Raw genomic sequence first — 10,969 nt, 5'->3', positions numbered from 1 at the left:
GCTGTTTCGCTCGCTCGGATGCTTTCTCCGGTGAGATACATTCAGCCTCTTGCGAATTGAAGGAAAATCATGAAACACAGAGAGAAGAAAGATACATTATTTTCTTTTTTTCTTGGTCAATTTTTCGGGGAAGCTTGGCTTCCCTTGGCATCCATGAATACACTGTACCCCACAGTGTCACCCACTATCTGGGTTTGAAACCCTAGATACTGTTAAAACCAAATATCACTTATACTCCAACTCATCTTTTGTCTTACTTCCTCTCTCACACCTTCTTTCTCTCTCTGTCCCATGTCTCACTGGACAAGTTAATGGAAGCATAACTTGGAAACATGTAGCTAGTCTCTCTCTCTTTTTCTCTCTGCCATGTCTGTGGATATCTTCTTTCATAGAAATGACCCACTACTGTCTGACTCATCAGTGTCTGGTCTGAAGTGGATTGTAGTGAACCGTTGTCATACTCAGCCCTCTTCTATCTCTCTTTTTACTAGGCTTCTGTAAACAAATTGTGTCTGTCTAGGTGGTTGATAGTTGACTTGTGGAGAGTCTGATGCTCACAGGTGAACTGAGTTAACAGGCTCATCATGACTGCCCTAGGTCTAATCGAGTGAGCTGAGCTAACTCACTTTGTGTCTCAGCTCCTTACTCCAACCAACAGAGCTGGTCTTGTCTATCAGAGGTCAGTGACTGGATGTAGAATCAGCTGATTAGTTCCGTCTCAGGTCTGTAATCAATATCTGTAACTGGTTTGTCTGGATTGAGGTCATTCTATAGGGATGGTAGTTCTTCAGTCAGAGTAATTCAAGCCTATGTCTATCAGTCCATGTCATTCACACAGATGTCTGGGTCATCAAACTAACCATCATCCTCTGCTTCACTGGCATTTTGGTGCTTTATTGTTGAAATGTACCGTCACATCAAATACTCAGTGTGTTATTTACTTCAAAATGTTAGGAAAACTCATCCAGAAGCGGCGCTCCTAGTGGCCAGGGACTTTAATAAATGCAGGAAAACTTACATCCATTTTACCACTTTTCTACCAGCATGTCACATGTACAACCAGTGGGAAAAAACTCTAGACCACATTCTACACACAGAGACACATACAAAGCTCTCCTCGCCCTCCATTTGGCAAATCTGACCATAATTCTTCAAGCAAAAACTAAAGCAGGAATCCTACTACACCGGCTCGGACGCTCGTTGGATGTGGCAGGGCTTGAAAACTATTACGGACTATAAAGGGAAACCAGCCGCGAGCTGTCCAGTGACGCGAGCCTACCAGATGAGATAAATGCCTTTTATGCTCGCTTCGAGGCAAGCAACACTGAAGCATGCATGAGAGCACCAGCTGTTTCGGACAACTGTGTGATCACATTCTCCGTTGCTGATGTGAGCAAGACCTTTGCATAGGTCAACATTCACAAAGCCGCGAGGCCAGATGGATTACCAGGACGTGTACTCAAAGCATGCGCAGACCAACTGGCAAGTGTCTTCGCTGATATTTTCAACCTCTCCCTGACCGAGTCTGTAACACTTACATGTTTCAAACAGACCACCATATTCCCTGTGCCCAAGAAAGCGAAGGTAACCTGCCTAAATGATTACTGCCCTGTAAGCACTCATGTCGGTAGCCATGAAGTGCTTTGAAAGGCTGGTCATGGCTCACATTAACACCATATGCCGGAAACCCTAGAACCACTCCAATTCGCATACCACCCCAACAGATCCACAGATGACGCAATCTCAATCGCCCTCCACACTGCCATTTCCCACCTGGACAAAAGGAACACCTATGTGAGAAGGCTGTTCATTGACTACAGCTCAGCATTCAACAGCATATTACCCACAAAGCTCATCACTAAGCTAACGACCCTGGGACTAAACACCTCCCTCTGCAACTGGATCCTGGGCTTCCTTTCGGGCTGTCCTCAGGTGGTAAGGGTAGGCAACAACAAGTCTGCCACGCTGATCCTCAACACTGGGGCCCCTCAGGGGTGCGTGCTTAGTCACCTCCTGTTCTCCCTATTCACCCACGACTGCGTGGCCAAGCACGACTCCAACACCATCATTAAGTTTGCTGATGATACAAACAGTGGTAGGGCTGATCACCGACAACGATGAGACAGCCTATAGGGAGGAGGTCAGAGACCTGGCAGACCTGGCACCTGGCTCCCTCAATGTGAGCAAGACAAAGGTGCTGATCGTGGACTATAGAAAAGGAGGGCTGAACAGGCCCCATTAACATCGACAGGATTGAAGTGGAGTGGGTCGAGAGTTTCAAGTTCCTTGGTGTCCACTTCACCAACAAACTATCATGGTCCAAACACACCAAGACAGTTGTGAAGTGGGCACAATAACACCTTTTCCCCCTCAGGAGACTGAAAAGATTTGGCATGGGTCCCTATATCCTCAAAAGGTTCTTTAGCTGCACAATCGAGAGAAGCCTGACCAGTTTCATCACCGCCTGGTGTAGCAACTGCTCGGCATCTGACCGTAAGGCGCTACAGAGGGTAGTGAGTACGGCCCAGTATATCACTGGGGCCAAGCTTCCTGACATCCAGGACCTACAGTTGAAGTCGGAAGTTTACATACACTTAGGTTGGAGTCATTAAAACTCGTTTTTCAACCACTCCACAAATTTCTTGTTAAGAAAACTATAGTTTTGGCAAGTCGGGTAGGACATCTACTTTGTGCATGACACAAGTAATTTTTCCAACAATTGTTAACAGACAGATTATTTCACTTATAATTCACTGTATCATAATTCGAGTGGGTCAGAAGTTTACACACACTAAGTTGACTGTGCCTTTAAACAGCTTGGAAAATTCCAGAAAATGAAGTCATGGCTTTAGAAGCTTCTGATAGGCTAATTGACATCCTTTGAGTCAATTGGAGGTGTACCTGTGGGTGTATTTCAAGGCCTACCTTCAAACAAGCCTCTTTGCTTGACATCATGGGAAAATAAAAAGAAATCAGCCAAGACCTCAGAAAAAAATTGTAGACCTCCACAAGTCTGGTTCATCCTTGGGAATAATTTCCAAATGCCTGAAGGTACCACGTTCATCTGTACAAACAATAGTACGCAAGTATAAACACCATGGGACCACGCAGCCGTCATACCGCTTAGGAAGGAGACACGTTATATCTCCTAGAAATGAATGTACTTTGGTGCGAAAAGTGCAAATCAATCCCAGAACAACAGCAAAGGACCTTGTGAAGATGCTGGAGGAAACAGGTACAAAAGCATCTATATCCACAGTAAACGAGTCCTATATCGACATAACCTGAAAGGCAACTCAGCAAGGAAGAAGCCACTGCTTCAAAACCGCCATAAAAAGCCAGACTACGGTTTGCAACTGCACTTGGGGACAAAGATCGTACTTTTTGAGAAATGTCCTCTAGTCTGAAGAATCAAAAATAGAACTGTTTGGCCATAATGACCATCGTTATGTTTGGAGTATAAAGGGGGAGGCTTGCAAGCCGAACTACACCATCCCAACCGTGAAGCACGGGGTGGCAGCATCATGTTGTGGGGGTGCTTTGCTGCAGGAGGGACTGGTGCATTTCACAAAAGAGATTGTATCATGAGGAGGTAAAATTATGTGGATATATTGAAGCAACATCTCAAGACATCAGTCAGGAAGTTAAAGCTTGGTCACAAATGGGTCTTCCAAATGGACAATGACCCCAAGCATACTTTCAAGTTGTGGCAAAATGGCTTAAGGACAACAAAGTCAAGGTATTGGAGTGGCCATCACAAAGCCCTGACCTCAATCCCATAGAAAATTTGTGGGCAGAACTGAGAAAGCGTGTGCGAGCAAGGAGGCCTATAAACCTGACTCAGTTACACCAGCTCTGTCAGGAGGAATGGTCCAAAAATCACGAAACTTATTGTGGGAAGCTTGTGGAAGGCTACCTGAAACGTTTGACCCAAGTTAAACAGTTTAAAGGCAATGCTACCAAATACTAATTAAGTGTATGTAAACTTCTGACCCACTGGGAATGTGATGAAAGAAATTAAAGCTGAAATAAATCACTCTACTATTATTCTGACATTTCACATTCTTAAAATAAAGTGGTGATTCTAACTGACCTAAGACAGGGAATTTTTACTAGGATTAAATGTCAAGAATTGTGAAAAACTGAGTTTAAATGTATTTGGCTAAGGTGTATGTAAACTTCCGACTTCAACTGTATATACTAGGCGGTGTCAGAGGAAGGCCCAAAAACTTGTCAAAGACTCCAGTGACCCAAGTCATAGACTGTTCTCTCTGCTCCCGCACGGCATAGCCTGGTTATTGTTATGCCATTTTATTGTTGCTATTTGTTTTTTTAGTTTTTAAAAAACTTTTATTTAGTAAATATTTTCTTAACTCTTTCTTGAACTGCATTGTTGGTTGAGGGCTTATAAATAAGTATTTCACAGTAAGGTCTACACCTTTTGTATTCGGAGCATGTGACAAATACATTTGATTTGATTTGAATGCAACATGTCCTTAGTTGTCAATTAAATTAGTGAGATTACTGGAGCTGGAATGTATTTTAGCCTGATGCTTGTGTGTATGTGTGTGCTTGCGCGTGCACGTGTGTTTTCTGGTTTGCTGGCAGTAGCGGGCTCATATGAGTGTATGTGTGTGTTGGGGTTACAAGCCCCTGTCTCTCTGGGTCTTAGTGTGGGCCATCTAGATCTGCTGCACAGTAGCTTGAGAGGCAGGCAGCTTAATCTGTAGGCTGGCTTTGTGCTGCTCTCAGATTAAAGACATGATGTTTTAAACCTTTCTCATGGACACGATATGCCTTCAACTCTCTCCCTGTGTCTGCGCGTATGTGTGTTTGTGTGCTTGCCTGCTTGCATGCTCGTGTGTCAGTGGATTCACACAGCTGGGTTCAAGAAAAGGACACCTTCTTCGCTATTTAAGAAGCTGGTGGGTTTAAGCATTATCTGAGACAACCCACGCATGTCCTTTTCATCTAATAATTTGCCGTCAGCGGCATGGCGTAGCCACGGCGTATCGTCTCCAGTGTTTGAGGGGAAACAGCTGCTAAACCTAATCCCCCTTTCCCCCTCAGGATTCTGTCAAATCACAGGCCCTTTAAAAAGCACTGGCTGTCGTGCTGGCTACAAATGAGAGGACACATGCATACTGTCGTGTGAGTGTTATTCATAGTGCAGTATATTCTATGTATTTAGGTAAAACTGCCACTCACAAGCACAGACAAATTATATTTTTATTTTCAAAGAAACACTTTTCAAAGTAACATAAGGAACATTACACAGAAACAAACATGAATAGAACATTATTGTAAATAAACATGAATAAATGATAACAGAGAAGGAAATAGGAAGAGGGGGAGGAAAGAGGGAGGATTATACCAGCTCTGACTTCAGAGTAAGAGTCAGGTAGAATGGGACATGTTCCAGTAAAGACTGATAAATGTGGAGTCTTTATTCCGAGGCCAACACAACTGAGGAGAGAGACGCTTTTTACCACTACACTCCTCTGAGCCAAGCACAACATAATGGAAGTTCCTGTATGTGCGTGTGTTCTGTGAATATGGAGACTATTTGTGTGTGAACAATTTATACTGTAATTGTTTACTGTTTATGGACATGTGCATTGTACAGCACAGTATAATGTCAACAATTACAGTACAGCACAGCCCTCAACCGCAAGCCTCTCCAGAGGGTGGTGCGGTCTGCACAATGCATCACCGGGGGCAAACTACCTGCCCTCCAGGACACCTTCAGCACCCGATGTCACAGGAAAGACAAAAAGATCATCAAGAACATCAACCACCCGAGCCACTGCCTGTTCACCCCGCTACCATCCAGGAGACAAGGTCAGTACAGGTGCATCAAAGCTTGGATATAGAGACTAAAAAACAGCTTCTATCTCAAAGCCATCACTAACACAGAGAGGCTACTACCGACATACAGACTAAAATCATTAGCCACTTTAATAAATGGATCACTAGTCAGTTTTAAAAATGCCACTTTAATAATGTTTACATATCTTACATTACTCATCTCATATGTATATCTTGTATTTTATACCATCTATTGCATCTTGCCTATGCTGCTTGGCCATCGCTCATCCATATATTTGTATGTACATATTCTTATTCCATCCCTTTACATTTGTGTGTATTAGGTAGTTGTTGTGAAATTGTTAGATTACTTGTTGGATATTACTGCACTGTCGGAACTAGAAGCACAAGCATTTCACTACACACGCATTAACATCTGCTAACCATGTGTATGTGACCAATAACATTTGATTTGATTTGTATGCAATGGACCCTAGACACAAGTGCACTCTTCCTAGAATACATTTTGGGGAATGGGTGGTCATGCGCTAGTGTTTGGTGAGTGTTGGGGAGGGGGTTAGTTGTGGTGATAGCAGTAACTATTTCCATGTGATTGTCACATGCATAGGACTATATTCAAACACACACACACACACACACACACACACGCACACACACACACACACACACACACACACACACACACACACACACACACACACACACACACACACACACACACACACACACAGTAACACAGACATTAACTAACTAAATTATCACAAAATGTTGAATAGATTAAACAGCGTCATAAAAAAAAGCATTGGGACTATGGTTTATACAATACATTAATGAAAGGAAAAGGCCCAACATCCTGCGAAGTTGTCAGACTTTCTTTAGGGTTAACAGGGAGGGTGGAGGGGCCTCTCGAGTGGCGCAGCGGTCTAAGACACTGCTTAACAGTACCCGAGTCATCACTACAGACCCGGTTTCAATCCCAGGCTGTGTCACAGCCGGCCGTGACTGGGAAACCCATGAGGCGGTGCACATTTGGCCCAGCGTCGTCCGGGTTAGGGGAGGGTTTGGCCGGCCCGGGAATTCCTTGTCCCATCGTGCTCTAGCGACTCCTTGCGGCGGGTAGCGAAGCTGCAAACTGATTAGCGTTGCCGGCCGTACGGTGTTTCCTCCGACACATTGGTGCAGCTGGCTTCCGGGTTAAGTGACAGTGTGTCGAGAAGCAGTGGCAGGGTCATGTTTCGGCGGGAGTTGCAGCGATGTACCAAAACTGTACCAATTGGGGAGAAAAAGGGGTAAAAGTTAAAACTTATTTTTTTAAATAAACTCAAATAAGGGAGCGGGGGGGCTGGGAATGTGATACATCACCACAGATTTCTAAGGGAAGCAACCAATTTTAGGGTAAGTTCTAATGCCAATTTGTGACCGGGTGAGAACATCTCTCACCCGGCGGTATATTAGTTAATAGACTAATAAGAAAGAGAATATCAAACCTCTCTGCCAATAACAGCTAGTTTTCAGTTTTCCCCTCCCCACTCCTAGACAGTCCTATCAAAATAACTTTTGGGTTATTTTCTAAGAAGCTATTTTTGTTTGTTTTAATTTCAAATGGTAAAAAAAGAATCACAGTAAGGTCATTAATTGTTACCGAGAATTGGACCTTTAAGCTCCCATTCATTATCTATAGTTCCTCTTTGATATCTGGGAGTCAGATCTATTACAGAAAAGCTCAATCTGTAGTACATCATTTATCTCTCACCCAGTTTCGATTTTAGCATGTACAGTTGAAGTCTGAAGTTTAAGGTTGGAGTCATTAAAACTCGTTTTTCAACCACTCCACAAATGTCTTGTTAACAAACTATAGTTTTGGCAAGTCGGTTAGGACATCTACTTTGTGCATGACACAAGTAATTTTTTCCAATAATTGTTTATAGACAGATTATTTCACTTATACTTCACTCTATCACAATTCCAGTGGGTCAGAAGTTTACATACACTAAGTTGACTTTGCCTTTGAAATGCTTGGAAAATTCCAGAAAATTATGTCATGGCTTTAGAAGCTTCTGATAGGCAAATTGACATCCTTTGAGTCAATTGGAGGTGTACCTGTGGATGTATTTCAAGGCCTACCTTCAAACTCAGTGCCTCTTTGCTTGATATCATGGGAAAATCCAAAAAATCAGCCAAGACATCAGAAAAGAATTATAGACCGCCACAGGTCTGGTTCATCCTTGGGAGCAATTTCCAAATGCCTGAAGGTACCACGTTCATCTGTACAAACAATAGTACGCAAGTATAAACACCATGGGACCACGCAGCCGTCATACCGCTTAGGAAGGAGACACGTTATATCTCCTAGAAATGAATGTACTTTGGTGCGAAAAGTGCAAATCAATCCCAGAACAACAGCAAAGGACCTTGTGAAGATGCTGGAGGAAACAGGTACAAAAGCATCTATATCCACAGTAAACGAGTCCTATATCGACATAACCTGAAAGGCAACTCAGCAAGGAAGAAGCCACTGCTTCAAAACCTCCATAAAAAAAGCCAGACTACGGTTTGCAACTGCACATGAGGACAAAGATCGTACTTTTTTGAGAAATGTCCTCTGGTCTGATGAATCAAAAATAGAACTGTTTGGCCATAATGACCATCGTTATGTATGGAGTATAAAGGGGAGGCTTGCAAGCTGGAGAACACCATCCCAACTGTACAGGGGTGGCAGCATCATGTTGTGGGGGTGCTTTGCTGCAGGAGGGACTGGTGCACTTCACAAAATAGATGGCATCATGAGGAGGTAAAATTATGTGGATATATTGAAGCAACATCTCAAGACATCAGTCAGGAAGTTAAAAACTTCTCTAGGATAGGGGGCAGCATTTTCACTTTTGGATAAATAGCGTGCCCAATTTCAACTTCCTTCTACTCATCCCCAGAATATAAGATATGCATATTATTAGTAGATTTGGATAGAAAACACTCTGAAGTTTCTGAAACTGTTTGAATCATGTCTGTAAGTATAACAGAACTTATGTAGCAGTCAAAACCCAGAGGACTAACCATTCATTTTTTCTTTTCTTTTTAGGTCACTGTCTGTTCAATGGTTTTCTTTGGGATATTGGATTTCTAATCACCCTGTTTTCAGTTGCTACCGCTTCCACTGGATGTCACCAGTCTTTGGAAATAGGTTGAGGTTATTCCTTTGTGCAATGAAGAAGTAAGGCCATCTGGAAACAGTGTAACGTCATGTGTACTGTTTGAGAGTTGCGCAAGACTAGAAAAGTAGCGTTAGTTTGTTGATCTCCTGTATTGAAAACAGATAGACCCGTCTTCAATTTGATCGAATATTAACGTTTACAAATACCTTAAGTCGTATTACAAAAGAAGTTTGAAATGTTTTGGCAAAGTTTAGAGGTAATTTTTGAGATATTTTGTAGTGACGTTGCGCAAATTGGAAGCTGTTTTTTTCTGGATCAAACGCGCCAAATAAATGGAGAATTTGGATATATATGGACGGAATTAATCGAACAAAAGGACCATTTGTGATGTTTATGGGACATATTGGAGTGCCAACAAAGTAATCTCGTCAAAGGTAAGGCATGATTTATATTTTATTTCTGCATTTTGTGTCGTGCCTGCAGGGTTGAAATATGCTACACTCTCTTTGTTTACTGTTGTGCTATCATCAGATAATAGCATCTTATGCTTTCGCCGAAAAGCCTTTTTGAAATCTGACAAGTTGGCTGGATTCACAACGAGTGTAGCTTTAATTTGGTATCTTACATGTGTGATTTAATGAAAGTTTGATTTTATATCATTTTTTTGAATTTGGCGCTCTACATTTTCCCTGGCTATTGGCCAAGTGGGACGTTACCGTCCCACATATCCCAGAGAGCTAAATGGGTCTTCCAAATGGACAATGACCCCAAGCATACTTCCAAAGTTGTGGCAAAATGGCTTAAGGACAACAAAGTCAAGGTATTGGAGTGGCCATCACAAAGCCCTGACCTCAATCCTATAGAAAATTTGTGGGCAGAACTGAAAAAGCGTGTGCGAGCAAGGAGGCCTGTAAACCTGACTCAGTTACACCAGCTCTGTCAGGAGGAATGGGCCAGAATTCACCCAACTTATTGTGGGAAGCTTGTGGAAGGCTACCTGAAACGTTTGACGCAAGTTAAAGAGTTTAAAGGCAATGCTACCAAATACTAATTAAGTGTATGTAAATTTCTGACCCACTGGGAATGTGATGAAAGAAATAAAAGCTGAAATAAATCACTCTACTATTATTCTGACATTTCACATTCTTAAAATAAAGTGGTGATCCTAACTGACCTAAGACAGGGAAATTTTAATTTTTTTGGCTAAGGTGTATGTAAACTTCCGACTTCAACTGTAAATCTTGGTGGAGAAAACAAACAAAAAATATGGGATGCATGCCAGCAAAGCCACTACACAACACAACACTAACCAATACATGAATTGCATTATAATGGTGACAAACGGTGCCCACAAACTATTAGGGTCAACATAAAGCTGTACCAACAGCAGAGTCCCAACTCCTTACCACTGCTACACCTGGCTATCAGCGGAGCCTTGTCTGGCCGCGAAACAGTTAATTCAGCCTCATTTAGTGCCTTTAAAAAAACATAGCTGATATGGCTGACTTGCTTAAACAAATGTGGGTTCTACTGACAATTGAGATGTAACTATGGCATAAGGGGACGACAAGCGAGTAAGAGGCAATCCGTAATTTCGATTAAGAAATTAATGAGCGAGCTAGGACGGACGTAGACAGTATAACTATTTGTTCAGCACTTTTGAAATTGACAGTGACAGAATTCAGACCATGGGCCATTCTTGCAGTGTTCTCACTGTACACCAAGTCAGAACTGTAGGATAAATAAAGGGGGCATATAAGCAGACAATGAAAGCTCTTACAATATTCAATGATTACATTTCTCTAAAACAGGTTATTGGCTACATGTGCACCACCAGTCAGAACAGTAGGCGAAATTAAGAAGGAAATTATTTGGGGTAGGCACATGGCCTACTAACAGCTTACTACACAACATACACTTAGTATTACTTTCATAGCTACAGTATACATACAGTGGTTCTTCCTTTAAAAGTTGTGGCGTACTGCAGC

The sequence above is a fragment of the Salvelinus alpinus genome, chromosome 32 (genome assembly GCF_045679555.1).
Source record: "Salvelinus alpinus chromosome 32, SLU_Salpinus.1, whole genome shotgun sequence".
In the NCBI taxonomy this organism is placed as follows: Eukaryota; Metazoa; Chordata; class Actinopteri; order Salmoniformes; family Salmonidae; genus Salvelinus; species Salvelinus alpinus.
The sequence above is the reverse complement of the archived record's forward strand: the minus strand, read 5'-3'. Positions refer to the sequence as shown.